This window comes from Cyprinus carpio, unplaced genomic scaffold, assembly GCF_018340385.1.
Source record: "Cyprinus carpio isolate SPL01 unplaced genomic scaffold, ASM1834038v1 S000006585, whole genome shotgun sequence".
Taxonomy (NCBI): Eukaryota; Metazoa; Chordata; class Actinopteri; order Cypriniformes; family Cyprinidae; genus Cyprinus; species Cyprinus carpio.
The window spans coordinates 1,686,244-1,704,702 of NW_024879238.1; positions in this window are offsets into that span (position 1 = coordinate 1,686,244).

Below are 18,459 nucleotides of genomic sequence, written 5' to 3' on the forward strand. Positions count from 1 at the left end.
GCGTGGCCCGGCAGAGAAGAGAAGAGAAAGAGAAAAGAAGCTCTCACAGTCCACCCTCAGACCTCCCTGAGCGCCAGCCGGCGGCCCCTTTTGCTCCTGCTCGAGCCAGAAAAAACACCAGGACAGGTTTGCGACATAGGGGTTTGCTGCACTCCCCCTTGAGGAGTGAGAGACGTGATAAGCAGCGATGCCATGCTTCATACGCCCACAACAGACGCATCCACAAACACCGCCGCTCAGCGTGTTGCCCAGACACAGAAGACAACGCTCGTTGACCGTCAACCAAGGACAGGAAACGACCGCATCCAGAAGGACACAGAACGAAACGGCATCTTGAAAAGGACACAAATTGTCTGTTGATTTGCTCTTTTAAGAAAAAAAACGCTCTTTCAGCCAAAGCAACCAGGGGAATCACCGCTGCAGGGACACCGCTGTACTGCGCCGTCACAATTTCAGACGACCAGGAACATTCTCCACAACCACGAGATGAAATGGCTTTGTAGCAAATGTCTATCAACGACTCCTCGACTCCGATGCAAAAATCTGAATGTATGGATGCACGCTATCACCTTATATACTCGTAGGCACGGGGAGTGGCTCAGCATGCAAAATCCACTAGCCAATTTTCATTGGCGTTTTCTCTTAAACTCAGAGATGATTGGCCTCCCAAGTGAGACCCCATATGTCACCGTTCGACATAACTCGTAGTGACCAACAGATAGGGAACGCCTGGTCTCTCTCATTTCCACTGAATCTAAGATTATAACTAAAATTCTGGAACAAATTAAGTACATTTGGTTCTATAATTCATCTGGACCAGACTGGTTTTTATGCCAAAGAGACATATATATTTTAATTTGAGACGGCTGTTTAACAATTTATAACAAGAAAAACATAAAGACGTGTTTATTTCATTAGATGCTCAATGAGCCTTTCGACCATAAGAGTGGAAATACATGATTGCTGTTCTAATGAAATGTGAATTTGGTTCAGTATTTATTAAATGGATCGAAATAATTTATGCACATACAGTAGCTTCTGTTATTACCAACCAAAAAACATTTCAAATCCATCTCAGTTTATCTTGAGGTACACCTCAGGGATGCCCTTTGTCTCCTTTTTTTTTTATTCCAATGGAACAATTAGCAGCCAGTATCAGACACCTTCCTAACATAGCGCCTATAGTGACAGAGGGCAGACCCCAACATCTTTTGTTGTATGCGCATGATATTCTCTCTCCGCTATGTTTCCAACCCTGAAATGTCTATTCCACCATTACCTGAGCTTATTGAAAATTTTGGCAGTCTTTCTGGATTCACAATAAATTGGGAAAAAAGCAAATTAATGCAAGTCTCTGATGATTTACATCAAATAATTTAACTAGCACCAAATTTAAAATTGCAAATCACTCCTTTAAATATCTGGGTGTAATAATTACCAAAAAACCTGAAATGTTATTAAAATTGAATTGGAAAAAGAAAATTGATCAGCTTAAAGACAATATCATTGTCCCATGGTAGTCAGGATTAACGCTATAAAAAATGGTGGTTACTTCCAAGATTTTTGTATGCATTTCAATCTATTCCCTTTCTTTATTCCCCATAATTATTTGTAACCAGTTAGAATCTATTATAAGCAGCTTCATTTGGAACAACAGGACAGCTAGGATTAACAAGAAACATCTAAACAAATCTAAAGATCAAGGAGGATTTGGGCTTCCCCAATTTTAAATATTATTTATTGGGCAGCTAACTTAATATTTTAGCGTGGTGGAGAGACTGGTTCAGTGGAGTTAGGTGGCAAAACCAGAATGGTGGTCAACCGATATTGTTTTTTTGACAGCCTAGTGGTCAACCGATATTGTTTTTTTGACAGCCGATGCCATCTTAGAAGCAGGGTGGCCGATTGATTATATATATAAGTATATTTTTTTTTTTAATTGTAATTTTTTATTTATTTAAAAAAAAATATTTTATTATAGAAAATGAATTATATTAAAAATAAATGTGTAAAATAAACATTTTAGATGATACTTCTTGATTCTATAATTCTATTACAGTATTTTTCACAAATAATATTTTAAAATATATAAACAAAAAGAAATTAAATACTGTAACCAACAGACACTCGGTAACCTGGGAAGTTTGTGTGCATTGGGAATCATATTTTAACTAAAGCCAAGGTCACACTCATTTTACATGCAGCACGCAGTAAAAAATGACATGAATATGACAGGTGTGCAATTACATAAAATCAGCACAGTTTGAAATCACGAGTTTAAAGTTTTCCAAGATTGCGCATCTCCAGTAAAGCTGAACTGTCCTCCTGTCCGGATCATAGACTGTGATCCGGATTCAATTTGCACGGATCGACTGTCACGCAGAGCACACGCGATCAGGCAATATACAAATGCACACTTCAAGATCTCACAGCTGGATTTGAATAAAGCCTTCTACACTGCACGATTTTAGCAATCCCTATAAGATCATCACTGGTCACACTGTGCGACATGGATCTAATAAACGTACGACATGCATGTAGACTGTACGATGATGACACCTATTGACTCGTAGGCTACGGTGCACGTTTCTATAGAAGAATAAAATGTCATTAACATGCGCTAGTGGTAAACAAAAAGAGCATAATGAATCACACTTTGACAGTTGTAGTTTTTATGTGTGCTGAAAAAAAGTGGAAGCGGCGAAAGAGGAAGAAATAAGAGCTTGAGGTAAGCAGTTTTATGTTTTAGTGCCATGTCGCGTTGATTTCATGCCGCATTTTTGCTGGTTGGTCAGTAAACATGGGTCGTAACTGCAAACACACTGTGCATTGATCATGCTGAATTTCTGACACCTGTCAGAAACTATCGTAGGCTATCTTTGGTCGCAAGACTGTGACAACGGCCATATTTGAAACCTCTCTCACTGTACGACATTAGGACCACCAATTAGGAGCCACGATCACAGAAATTGCCATGATTGTTTCACAATGCCCAATTTTTTGTCTGGGACAGCCGAAAATCATGCAGTGTGTCTCGGGCTTAATTCTGCAAGGTTTGTGAAATTAAATGTTCATTAGCAGTGGTGAACAGTAACGGAGTAGCATTACTTCATTGTTGTACTTAAGTAAATTTTTCAAGTATCTGTACTTTACTGAAGTAGTTTTATTTTGAGTAACTTTTACTTTTACTTCACTACACTCCAAAAGCATAATATCGTACTTTTTGTACTTCACTATATTTCATAAAACATATCATTACTCCTTATAATATATTATGTGCTCTGACACGCAGAAGCGTGGTCTGATTCAAGAACTAACTGATTCTTTTCAATGAACCTTTTAAGTTGGTTCGCAAATCGCACCAAACGATTCATTCACGAATTAGAATGATCCGATTGCAGCTGTTCTCGAATCGACAACTCATGATTCAAATGAACCGTTTAGTGCGAGTCTCCAGTGAACTGAATTCTCAAGTAAGAACCAGGAGATCTTGTGAGTGCATGCGACTGATGCCGCTAAAAGTAAGTTACTAATGTCGAATTTTAAGAATAATTATTGTAACTGAAAAACATATTTAGGTCAAAACTGTAAGTTGTTTGTGAACTGAATCTGCTTTAAAGGGCGATCTATTTTAAGCCCACTGAAATACTTGAATGCAGGCACATCAAACATCAGTAGGTACGTTTACATGGACACTTTTTGCTTCCATCAGAATTAAGTCATTCTGATTGACTAATCCGTACATTGTGTTTACATGAACACTAAATGAAGTGATCCGGTTGATATGCGCGTTTATGTCACAAGCTTCTGATCGGCTTTACTCTTTTTGACATGCGCACACTGCATGAATATACAGGGTTTCGCGCTGTGGTCCATACTGTTTTTAAAAGTACACATGATATTTATTCTACTTTGGGTCTAATTAGGCGACGACCAGCATATGAACTGTTGTGCAGTGCTGATAACCTGTTGTGCTGCTCTACTTCACAGATGCTGAGTGAAAGGGGGGAGTTTTATGATGACAGGACACTCATTTATGACACTTTATTGACCAGGAAGAACAGCTCGTTCCAAGCGTCATACGTCATTACGCTATTTTCTACATCGCTGCACCATGCGCAGTACTTTTCAGTTTCGGTTTTCATTCCAATCAAGTGTTTACATGTTCTCTGGCTTGGATTTCAAAAGGATATACACTATGTCTTATAATCCAATGAAAATTTTGAGTTGGATCTGGCCAATTCAATCCGATTGACCTGTTTACGTGTGACTTTTTTTTTTATTATGATTGTGCTCCTTGTCATATTACGATCGGATTAGTAGGGTCCATGTAAAACGCAGCTAGTGTCATGTTTTAGGTCAAAAAAAGGAAACATTTAAATAACACAGATTAAAATAAAATAACTCATGCATGGTCAAATTCCTTGCTGCCATAAACAGTTTTATTAAAATGCTACAAATGATGTCTTTTTTTACAGTATACATTTTTATATTTGTTTGGATTAACTAACCGAGTAGACAGATATTAATGTTACTTCATAACCATACTAAAAAAAAAATATCTAAATATTGTTAGCTTATGCTAACCGTCAAGCTTGCAGGTGCTAAGTTGAGGTAATTTTTAGATATAAATGTCAAAATATTTTTATTCAACCACTAGATAGATTACATCTGGGGGGAAAGGAAAGGATGTTTTGTTCAGAACATGGTAACTACAGTAATTATCAAAGGGGAAGCGATGCATTTGGCCAGGGTGTTTTTTTTTTTACACCACAGACCATGTTTGAGAAGAAAATAATCATTATGAAAAGTATTATTATATTTGCCTTAAAATGTTCTTCCTAAACTTCAGGCCTTATTCTCATGTCATATATAACTGATGTTCTGCAAAACAATAGTGGTGGAAATCTTGATTCCTTCAAGAGATTCGTTCATTTTCAGGTCGTTCACCCAAATGATTCGTTCAGATTCGTTGACCTTCATTCAGTGACCATTTCTTCATATTACACAAACACACCAGCAGGTGGCGAAAAAAGAGTATCTTATGTGTTATGTCTTAAGTCAACAAACTATTCACTTGTTACAAAAAACTGATGTTGGCTTTATTAAAATGTGTGCATAATCACATTTAACAAATAAAGTCTAAAAGTAAGTTTTTCAGATGAACAAAGCACAAGGTTTTCTAGCATAATTAACATTTTAATTGTTTGGTGTCAGACAGTTCATATATAATATATATTCACATTCATAAAGGGGGGTTAAACCGTGGAGTTATGTTAGTAGCTAATATGAAAACAAGCATATGTGCACAGTACCTATAACTGCGCTTTTGTATCTGCTGATTGCTGATCGAGATTTACATGCTAAATGGCCACTGACCCGTTTTTACTCTCATTCATTTAGTTCACGAACGAGATAGGCTATGTACCAGTTCATTTCATTCACGAGCGAGATGTCATCAGTTCCATTCAACTCGTTCACGAACGAGCAAGATCTCTCGCGATCTCGTTCAGAACTCAAACGAAATTCGTTCATTGACAGGCGTATTCGTTTCACTACATTCAACAACAAATCACATGCTCCGTCACATCTCATAACCGAAGGCTATTGGCTTGAGGTTTAGTCATTCTTTGACATGATGAGCTACCCGGTTCACTGATCTGCGCATGTGCTGCTAATAGCACCGTTGCTGCTGTGAAGGGATTAATTGCAGTGAACGAGAAATATCAGTCAATGGATTATGTGAACGAGAACGAGTCGTTCACCTAAAAGATTTGTTTCAAAAAGAATGATTCCGTTCACGAACGAAACATCACTATAAAACAACAAACTGTTTAAACACTTTTTTTCTTACTGGTGAAATCAGATTCAAATCTGTTTTCTCTCAGGTACATCGCAGTGTAAGCTTCACAGTGAACATTACTACATCTCTCTCGTCAATGTAGTCCATATCAACAACCACAATATATCTTGACTCCATATAGTGGTTATTTTGGGGAAAATCCCAGGTATGTTGAGCAGTAGAATTATAAAAAATACATGCTAATATAGAATTTAATTAAGTAACCTATATAAAAATTGCAAAATAAATCTATCAGTACTTTTTTACTTAAGTACATAAAAAATCAAGTACTTTTACTTTTACTGTAGTAATATTTTATAATACGTATCTGTACTTTGGCCATGACTCTTTCCAAATATTTGAAGTTTGGTGCAGATTGTTAGTCATTTAAAGGTTAGTTTAAATGATATGCGTATTTGCTGAATGCTGACGGCAAACGAGAAAGTATTTATGTCTTTTGTATACCTTTTAATTAATATAAAAACAATCATTATAATACTTTTGTATACCTTTTAATTCATTTGTTCACAGTTCTGATTGTTAGACAGGCTTCTATCTGGTATTAGGCAGAACTGTTAAAGTATCCATTGAGTAACCTATTTTGAGTAACTTTTACTTCACTACATTCAAAACAGTAACCTATTTTGAGTAACTTTTACTTCACTACATTCAAAACTATCAACACCATTGCTGGAGTATTTCCTCCTTAAAAAAACTGTAGTTTCCCAAAGGCAGTCACAGAAACCACAGTTGAAACAGCGCTTTATTTTGCTACCATCACAAAACTCAAACAACAATCGTGTCAAGGGATCCTATCCTTAGCATATTAACTGTACTGCAAAGCAGATGGTCCTAGTGAGAAGTCAGCCAGTTTAATCCTGTAACAGGGTTTTTTTTTTTTTTTTTGGATGCTTTGCTAACTGTTAATAGTTCCCCCCTATTTTCATGATGTCATGTGCTGTTAGTGCTTATTTATTTGTATTTATAACTGCTAACTTGAATAATAAGGCATGGCAACAGTGTAAAAGTAGCCCAGAGTCATACGCACCTCTCCCGGCATTGAGATCCACACGTCAAACACGTATGATCATGGGCTCGATTTGGAATACCAAACTTGGCTGCATTTGAGTCTTCAAGGCATTTTAAGGACAGCAACATTGTCCAAGTAAATTTACAACGAATGATACAGTATCCACTGTAGTTGCCGCTAGCAAAAACAGTTTTATTAGTCATTATCCGTGTACGAACCAGCGCAAAAACAGATAATGTTACCTCACGTAAGTAAGACATCAGTCCTCCTTCCCTTATGTTGAGCACCAGCTTATTTCTAGTTCAAACACATATGGCTTAATTAAACCACTATTTCCTCTTGCCATTGCCATTGTATCACATTTACTACAGTTTCAGGAGGCGCTGGCTCATGGCTGGCTGGTGAGTGTGACTGAGTGGAGGCGGGACTTATTTGCATATTCATAGATCTGCGTATAGTAAATAAGGCAAGGGTGTAGAGTTACATTCAAGCTATTTTAAGGCACAGTTAAATTACTTTTTTACAAAAAAAAACATTTAATATGTACTTTTTTATGATCAAATGGGTTTTTAAATTATAAAAGGGGGACTTTAAATGAAGATAGCAAACAATGAAGAGGGAGAATGTGAGCACTGTTTGCGCTCTGGAGCTGGTGTTCTCAGCGCCATCAAAATAAAAGTCCCGCCTCAGGCCACATCGGCTAAGCAGAAAAACGTATCGGCCGATGCCAATATTTGAAAAATGCCAAATATCGGCCGCCGATATATCGGTCAACCACTAGTTATAAGACTTCATTAACAGCTCTACTTAACAGTGTAATCAAAATTGAAGTAAAAAATATCAATGGTAACATAGTTATTTTTCAAACCTAATTAAAGTATGAAAACAAATCAAGGTATATTTGAACATTCCAGATTTATATCTGGATACCCCAATCTATAATAATCATGCTTTCCTCTTGGGTTACATGACAAGATCTTTTTTCAATGGAAACAAATGGGTATAGTACCAATACAAGATCTTTATAGGGACGGGTGCATTTAGTTCTTTTTAACAACTAAAACACATACTATACCTCTTGTTCCTGCTCATTTTCTCCGAAGACTTAATTATGAAGCACAGTTCAGACTTTAAAGCTTTGAATTTAAATCCAACTTTAGATAGGATTGTAACAACTGACGATTTCTTCTAAAGAACGTGGGCTGACCGGAGCTAAAGCTAGGCTTCTATACTGTTGCTAAGCTAATGGCTAGCAGGGTCTGCTAGCACCCGAATGTCACGTTTACTTTGGCTAGCGGAAAATGCAAGCACTCCTGCGTCCCATACACTGCACAACCCTGAGTGTCTCTGTGAGCAGAAGCACCAACAAAGCAAGCCAGCAGGAGGCAGCACTGTCTTCTTTCTCTTTTAATTTTCTGAACCCAGAATTAGAATTTACACAGGTTAGGGTGCCATATCACAAGTCACTCCCCTACACATCTCTCTCCTCAATGACGGTGACAGTCACCTTTTTATATAACAGGGCAGTAAATGAACCAAATCAGCCCAAACTAACTTGAACATAAACACACATAAACATTGCTAACGCAAAAACCCAAACATCTTGTTTAAATAACACATAAATCAACTCTAAACAAATACCCATAATGCACCTGGGCTGCTAACGCTGACTGCCGGGTCATTACAGTATTGTTAATGTACACCCTGTGCGAGTGGTACTTTGTCAAATTTTTTACAAATTATTGTTAGAAAAGGTGGACAATAACACTCACAAAATAAAACATGCTTGGGAAGAGGAAATGGGTTTTTAATACTCATGAAAACGTGGGATGAGTGCTTGAGAAATGTACATACATGTTCTGTAAATGCTAGACATAATTTGATTCAGTTCAAGGTAATTCATAGGCCGCATTATTCTAAATTAAAACTTTATAAATTTTATCCCACGATTTCCCCACTCTGTAATAAATGTAAAATGTTATAAGGCAACCCTGTTTCATTCTTTATGGTCATGTAGTAAAATTCAGCCTTTTTTGAAATGTATATTTAAATTCCTTTCTGAAGTGTATTATGTCGACTTGGAGTCTGAGCCTTGTATTGGAACTTTTAGGTGCAGAAAAATGCCTTTTGTAGTAAATATCAAGTACAGGCCATTTCGCTTTGCAATGTTACTTGCAAAAAAAACTGATCTTACAGATGTGGAAAGCAGACTCTTTCCCTACTTGTGAGATGTGGGCAAGGGAACTGGGAAATATGTTACATTTGGAAGAACTGAGATTTATATTAAAAGATAAATCCCTTTTAATCAAACTGTCTGAATATACAAAATTTGGCTAGCTGTTATTGCCGTCCATCAGGATAAAAGATTGTATATTAACACTCTGTTGCTGATTATAAAAACACTTAATGTAATGATGCAACCTTCTACCTTTTTTTTTTAGGGGGGGGGCTTAATGTCATATTTTTTTTCTGTATAGTAGCTATTCTGTGACATTGTGTGTGTTGTTTCAAGAAAATCAAATAAAGAGATAAAAAAAGAAACTGTATTGAATTTAATCAGTAAACTAATACCATCATGTTCACTTTGGATGCCCAATACAATATAGATAGCTTTAATTTTTTCATATGATGATATGTCAGGGTGTAGGATCAGCAGATCTTAAACAAAATTTTAAATTTGTAATCCCACAGGAGATTTAAGAGATTCACTTTTTTACAAATATGGTGGAACCATCATTCTACCACAAAAGACTGCTTTTTAAGTTATCTTCCTAACTTATCTAAATTCCTCAGCATATCCAATAGCTCAGAAAAAAACTTGATGATGTAACAGAAGCTATAGACTCTCTCTTTTCTAGCACTTTAGATATGGCTACTCCTTTCCCCACTTACGGAAGATTAAGGAAAACAGTCAGACACTGTGGTATAACGAGCACACTCGCGACCTAAAGACAGCAGCCCTGAAAATGGAGCACAGCTGGAAGAAAACAAAACTAGAGGTTTTCTGCATTGCATGGAGGGAAACTACCTTCTCCTACAGAAAAGTATTAAAACTGCTAGATGTGATTACTTTCCATCATCTCTTTTAGAAGAAACAAAACACAACCCCAGGTATTTATTCAATACAGCGGCTAAATTAACGAAAAATAATGCGGTGACATTTCCCAACAGCATAGCAGTAATGACTTAATGAACTACTTCCAAGATTGATAATATAATAATTGTATAAACTTGTTAAATCATCTAAACCAACAACATGTATGTTAGACCCTATTCCATATAATCCACTAAAAAGGTGCTTCCAGAAGTCATAGATCCTCTTCTGACTATTATAAATTCGTCCATTGTCATTAGTATATGTCCCAAAACATTCAAACCGGCTGTTATTAAGCCTCTTAATAAAAACCACAACTTGACCCCCCAAAAAAAATGTAATTAGTTAATTACAGACTGATCTCGAATCTCCCTTTTCTGTCAAAGCGACTAGAAAAGGTAGTATTGTCACAACTATTAATGATCAGTCTGTGTTTTGGTGGTGGTGATTGTTTGGATAACTTGAGTCATTGTGTATTCAGTATAACAAACTTGAACAACAGGTGTTCCTTGTCGTATGTTTAATAAATGGCTATTGAATTAAGCTTTCCCAAGCCTTGAAACAATTTGCCAAAGTCTTGACAAAAAAATTGGTATAAAAGTGTTAAATGACAAAGTTTACCTCGTAATCTTTAACCAAATATCTTCCAGTGAAAATGACAGAATTCCTCTTTGGTGACATATGCAAGGCTTCACCAGTCATTGAGCCAAAGCATAGCCCTGCAGGCCTACCTTCACCAAGCCTCCGCTTTTGAGTGCAACACCCCTATCTTCAACAAACAACCAACAGTCGATACATAGAACAAGACCTCTGCTCCAACATTTTATTTCACTCGGATGTATGGCACAATACAGAAGATCTGTCACTACTTTTTCATCGTTACTACGGCTATGCTACATCACCCCCCACCCTCCACCCTGTGATCACAGAGCGGCTGCTTTAGGTGCTTTCCTAGATCTGTGAACAATACTGGGTTTGACAGCGCAGACGGTGGAGCTACTGCAACATCTTGTTGATCAAAACATTATCTGCATGGACCGACAGTCATATGTCATCAAACATGAAGAAGAAAAGCTTAACAGATCAAAGGAAGCTGGAAATGAAGCTCAACGATCTTCGTTCTAAATATAATACATGCCCCTCTGTGAATTATTGGCAGAAATCCAAACTATATGAATATACCTTGAAGCTATTCTCACAAGAAGGCAGAGAGATCATTAAGTTTTTTTTTCGCAAAACAAGAAATGTATGAATTTGCGAATAAACAAAAATAAATACCTTGCCAATCTCTTACGCTGACACTCTCAGGCTCAAATCATCTCCACCATTAAAGACAATGCTGGGAATTTTTCAGGGCATTTTATAAGAAACTTTTATACCTCCTGAATTTTAGATGTGGGAAATACACATGCCTTACGGATATGACAAAAAAGACAATAGTATTTGGGAAATAGTGTTTCTTTCGTCAACGAAAATTATGACTAAATTTCGTTGTCAACGAACCTTTATCACGTGACAAAAAAGAGACAAGACACAACGTAAATGCTGGTCATGTGAAGATGACTGTAATTAAATGTATAATGCAATATTGTTGGCAAATAAAAATGAGACTAGTGTGGTTTGCAAAATAAATACTATGCTAAATTGTCTCTTCATTTTCGTTGACCAAAACAAGATGAAACAAAATGCTATAACCATTATTTTTGCCTTTAGTCGCGTTATTATTATTATTTAGCAGTATTTTTGTTTCCTGTGTCTCACTTCAGGGGCTGCAGGCGACGTCACTTCCTGAAGCCCCATTCGCGGCGACGACAACAAACAAAGTTTAGCATGATTTATACTTTCACCTGGCTCCGCTGACTTGACTGGCTTCGCGAGCCTCCACTGACTGCAAGCGCACCTTCCTAAATGGACGAGGCTTTTATACTTGTCGCGTTTGCCATTGTACTATTTTTTGAAATGACAGGGGAGGGATGAGGAGTAACTGTCCTCTAAAACCGTCGGGAATCACCGAGTACAAGCCTTGTGATGAATGAGTTGATGAATTAATAATAATTTCTTTATGTACAAACTTTAAAACAAGCATCAAAACACAAAGACAACTTTAAGCAAATAGTGTATAATTAATATCTAAATGAATTCAAATTCTATTTTATACAATATAAAATAAAACGTACTTCAAATAAGAAGACTTGGACAAACTATGCAAACATTTTTTTTCAAAAAAAAAAAAACATTTTCCGTCAGAAAGCACCTGATGGAGTTTGAACTTCACATTAAACTGATTCTGTTTCACACAACGCTGGCACAGACATACATGTTCGGATGCGGAGCTGTTCGAAGATTTACAAAAAGTGGTTTCGTCTATACTACTAGGTACTTGTACTATATTGACTGGGTTAAATAGAATGTTAAATAGACTAAAATGTCAGCAGTTTTCGTAGACTAAACTAGACTAAAATGTCATCTGTTGTTGTCGACTAAAACTAGATGAAAATAGCCATGGATAATTCTGACTAAAATAAGACTAAAATGCTCAGACACTTAGTTGACTGAAACTTGACTAGACAGAAGAAAAGAGTATGAACGTGACTTAAACTACTAAAACTAAAATGACAGCTTCACACAAAGACTAGACTAAAACTAAAATTAAAACATGCCGCCAAAAACAACACTATTGTGAGACAACATACAGGTCCTTCTCAAAAATTAGCATATTGTGAAAAAGTTCATTATTTTTCCATAATGTAATGATAAAAATTAAACTTTCATATATTTTAGATTCATTGCACACCAACTGAAATATTTCAGGTCTTTTATTGTTTTAATACTGATGATTTTGGCATACAGCTCATGAAAACCCAAAATTCCTATCTCAAAAAATTAGCATATCATGAAAAGGTTCTCTAAACGAGCTATTAACCTAATCATCTGAATCAACTAATTAACTCTAAACACCTGCAAAAGATTCCTTAGGCTTTTAAAAACCTCCCAGCCTGGTTCATTACTCAAAACCGCAATCATGGGTAAGACTGCCGACCTGACTGCTGTCCAGAAGGCCATCATTGACACCCTCAAGCGAGAGGGTAAGACACAGAAAGATTCTGAACGAATAGGCTGTTCCCAGAGTGCTGTATCAAGGCACCTCAGTGGGAAGTCTGTGGGAAATACAAGAACCTATTCCACACGGCTGCACAACGAGAAGAGGTGACCGGACCCTGAGGAAGATTGTGGAGAAGGACTGATTCCAGACCTTGGGGGACCTGCGGAAGCAGTGACTGAGTCTGGAGTAGAAAAAACCAGAGCCACCCTGCACAGGCGAGTGCTTTTGAACCAGAAACAGCGGCAGAAGCGCCTGACCTGGGCTACAGAGAAGCAGCACGGGACTGTTGCTCAGTGGTCCAAAGTACTTTTTTCGGATGAAAGCAAATTTTGCATGTCATTCGGAAATCAAGGTGCCAGAGTCTGGAGGAAGACTGGGGAGAAGGAAATGCCAAAATGCCTGAAGTCCAGTGTCAAGTACCCACAGTCAGTGATGGTCTGGGGTGCCATGTCAGCTGCTGGTGTTGGTCCACTCTGTTTTAAATCAAGGGCAGGGTCAATGCAGCTAGCTATCAGGAGATTTTGGAGCACCTTCATGCTTCCATCTGCTGAAAAGCTTTATGGAGATGAAGATTTCGTTTTTTCAGCACGACCTGGCACCTGCTCACAGTGCCAAAACCACTGGTAAATGGTTTACTGCCCATGGTATTACTGTGCTCAATTGGCCTGCCAACTCTCCTGACCTGAACCCCATAGAGAATCTGTGGGATATTGTGAAGAGAAAGTTGAGAGACGCCAGACCCAACACTCTGGATGACTTAAGGCCGCTATCGAAGCATCCTGGGCCTCCATAACACCTCAGCAGTGCAACAGGCTGATTGCCTCCATGCCACGCCGCATTGAAGCAGTCATTTCTGCAAAAGGATGCCCTACCAAGTATTGAGTGCATAAACTGAACATAATTATTTGAAGGTTGACTTTTTTTATATTAAAAAACACTTTTCTTTTATTGGTCGGATGAAATATGCTAATTTTTTGAGATAGGAATTTTGGGTTTTCATGAGGCTGTATGCCAAAATCATCAGTATTAAAAACATAAAAGACATGAAATATTTCAGTTGGTGTGCAATGAATCTAAAATATATGAAAGTTTTAATTTTTATCCATTACATTATGGAAAATAACTTTTTCACAATATGCTAATTTTTTTTAAGAAGGACCTGTATTTTGTACATGTTCTATAAATTATAGGGGTGTAATGATTCACCGTTTTATCGATGCATCGATTACAAACCCTGATGATGCATATGCATTGATCTTGAAACATGATTTCTGATCATGAATCACCGATCTCGGACAGTAATTGATTTAAAACGCTAAGATCGAATGAATCGCGATTTCTATAGCGTTTCAAATGCTTTCAAATATATACACATTTAAATTAATACAAGCACGAATTAATGGAGACCCTTGAACAGTGTTCGTGCCTCGCATCTATCCTTCACGCGCTCCACTATATCCGCCCGGGACTGTCACAGGATTGCGCTCGATGTGTGAGCTGATGTGTGATCTCTCCTTAGGACTCGTGGCCAGTAATACTAAAGTGAAGTAGTTTTACTTTTCTGTAGTTTTTTAATGGCTCTCGGCATCTTACCGACAACATTACCTGAGCAGTCGAAAGTGCTGCGTATTTTATTGCATGGACGGAGCAGAAAATGTAAGTGTCTAAAGCACAGTTCCACTGAATGATAAATTGTTTTAACAATGCTGATGAACCGAATGTATGAAGGAAACTGTTTTAAATAACCACAGCATTAACAACAACCTTGAAATAAGAGCGCAAGGTTTATCTGATAATCAGATTCATGAAGTAGCGTCGTTTCTGCTTTAGCAAACAGACATCGGGCGCGTTTTTCTTTCAGAATCATCATTTGCCGATGGAGAGGAAAAAGTTAAATAGGCTACTATAGCATTTGATTTTATGAATATGAGATAAAGAAGTTTTCACACTGAAAAAGAAATGATCTCGCTCTCATAGATGTGCCAGGCTATATCTGCAGCTAAACTGAATAAAAAGCAGAATGAACTGATAAAACGTTAAGAAAAAAAAAAAACAGAAACTCTAAAGTATATTTTTTTTCTACGTTATTCTGTGCAGAAAATTGAAATAATTGCAAATTTAAATGTAGTATATAAAACATCCATAAACTTGCCATTAGAAAAAAAAAAATTATAGATTACAAATGATTGATTATTGTCCAGCAGTGTATTTGATTTCTTACAGCAAATTAAAAGTAATAAAAAAAATAATAATACCTTGTAAAAAAAAATTATAAAATATAATAAATTATGATAATACATAGGCTGCATACATTAAAATGAATTGTATTTGACATTTCTGTCACTTCTGAAATGATGGCCACTCCCCCTGGTGGGACAAAATGTTAGCTTATGCATAATTCTTTTAAAAGCTCTTTTTTTTAAATATATTGGGCTTACAGACATTTTTACATATGCCATGTCATGCCCATAGCATCATTAAACTAGCATCTAACACATGGACCAAAAGTTCTTTTTTTTTTCTAACTTAATGATACTCTAACCATAAAGGCTTGCTGTGTAATTTTTGCCCCCTGAGTAAGCATTTAAAGAATTTAGGGGAAAGCATTTAAATATCCTGTGAATGCACTTAAAGAATGAAGACTTGAATCGTTATAATCGAATCGAATCGAAATTAATTGTGAATCAAATTGAATTGAATCATTCTAAATTGGCAAAAATTCATCATCTTGAATCAAATACCCTATGAATAGTGAATCGAATCGAATCGCTGCCCCTACCCAAAGATTCACAGCCCTAGTAAATTACACAGAAGCAACAATAATTTGCCAAATGGAGAAAGGTTGGCCTTTTTACAAAACCCAAAATAATAAATTTAGTTTAAATCTTCAGGGTTTTTTTTGTTTCAGAGGAAAAATCAATGCGGACAGTTCTCTAATGGACGTGACAGTTCTGAAAGCAGAATTTATCAGACTATGGCAAAGCATTATACAATGCTTTAAAAACTTTAAAGGGGTCATATGATGCGATTTCAAGTTTTCCTTACTCTTTGGGAGTGTTACAACCTGCATAAATAAGATCCCTAAAGTTGCAAAGTCTCTAACCCAAAGAGATATTCTTTATAAAGTTTAAGAAGTCTTCGAATGTTGACTCCATGCCTTCCTAAAACTCCTCGTTTAAACATCCCCCACATGTCTACGTCACTGGGTGGGAAGATTTACATAAAACTGCCCAAAATGTTCACGCAAAGCAGAAGGCATACGTTGTTTCTTGGCTGTAGTATTGTTCCTTGCCGCTGCCGCCCATGTCATGGAGACGCTGTGCATTTCATTGTGAAAGCGAAAATACTTTGTTTGGCCTTTCATAAGAGGACACAACTAGAAATCAGTGGTTAAATTGTATTTACAACACTGTTCAACCCTAATATTCAGATGTGTGCAGTGCATTTTATTTGAGGACTGTTTTCCTGAACCTGGGAAAGTAGCCTACAATGCTGTCTACTTTAGGGATGCACGATCATGATTTTTCTTGGCCGATTCCCGATACCGATTTTTTAACAAGCAAACTGGCCGATTCCCCGATACCGATTTACGATTTTTTTTTTTTCCTTTAAGCAACAAACAAGAAACGAAGGAAAGTGTGCAAGATGTTTATTTGTTATTTAATAGGCCAACCTGGCTTTTGTCTATTGAAAAACAATAACCGTAACCATCTGAAAATTAACGGCAGTAACAGTAAGTTTGAACGGTAAGTAGCCTTCATTCAATACAAACATAGATGGTACAGACATCAGCATTTAGCTTTTGTTTTTGAATTGGGTTGAACCTACATAAGAACAGGCCTTAAATTAAAAGATTAACTGTAACCATGTGAAATTAAAGGCAATAACTGTTCTACAGTCCAAACAACACAATCAACACATATTCAATAAGATGTTTCTTAATCAGCATTCAGTATTTTAGTTTTTTAAATTTGCTTTTGAATTAAACAGAAAGGTCTTTACCAGGTGAGACTAAATAAAGGTATGCTATAAATACATTATTCCCAAAATGTTAAAATTAAATAATGTTGGTGCGAATAAAAACAAAGAGGCAAAATAGTGTTTCATTTATCCAATTAAAAAAAAAAAAAATAGGGTAATGATTCACATCTATATAAAAATAAATAACTATTGGCTCAAGTTAAAAAAATATATAGATGTGAATCATTAGCGTAAATTTTTTTGATTGGATGAATGAAACACTTTTTTTCAGTGTGCTACAGCAGGTGATTTTTAAATCAAATTAGGTCAAGGTGTAATTTTAAGGTAAAATAAAAATAATCATCTCTATACAGAACTGACGTTTACTTCTGTCTTTTCAAACGTGTATGCAAGTTCTACTTTACAAAAAAAAAAAAAAAAAAGCATTTCAGTTTTGTCACAGTTTAGTCCGTTCGGTTTCTCATCCAACACGTGAGAAGTTGAGCTGAACGTCCCTTCAGCTGTCTCCGCTTGTGCAGGGCGCGGACAGGTACAGTACGTCCATCGCGCAGCTTCAGCGAGCGAACGAAGGAAAGGGGCTCTTATTTGTGCGCCAGTACCCCAGCCGCTGTTCACTTCCTGCTATCTGTGCCTCAGACATGTAGCTCTGCACTTCCAGCGCTGAAGGGTTCTGCCCAGTCAGTTCCTGCGCACAGATTTTCGAAATACTTCCACACAAATGACATGATAGCGAATGATTACAATGTAGTCTGTGCCCGCGGGGCGCACTTCCGGGAAAAATCGGCTGGAAAAAGACCAAAAAACCGGCCGATTGCCGATCGCGTATTTTAAGCAAAAACCGGCCGGTACTGATTTATGGCCCGGGTCAACCGGTGCATCCCTACCGTCTACACAAAGGCTGTTTTCTATAAAGTGGGGCAGTTCCAACTTCGCAGTCTGGCGCTTCGGTCTCACAGCCTGTAAGTACGTTTTCATATTAAAAGAATTTGCAACTGACGATTCAAATGCGAGTTTTGAGCAGGATTGAGTAGCGCTTGTTGTTTGTCGTTTTCTCCGCGTCACAACATGGTTTTATGTTTACACGGCGCGATATGCATCTTAACCAATAATAAAACAAGTTTATAGACTGATATTTTTTTCTGATGTCTGGATTCTATTTTAAGGCTGATTATAATAATAATATATAAATAATAATATATATAATAATATATTCTAATAATAGTATATAAAGAGATGGTTCATATATTGGTAATGAATACATTTTATGAGAATTTTATATTCCAGTTTTGACTGTGAATGTCCGTAATGCTGGAATTGTTCATATTCGCAAATTTTCAGCTGAAAGTTTTAGTACCTCTTTATTAGTGTTTATATTACAAAAATACTATTTTGTTATATAATGTCTTTGT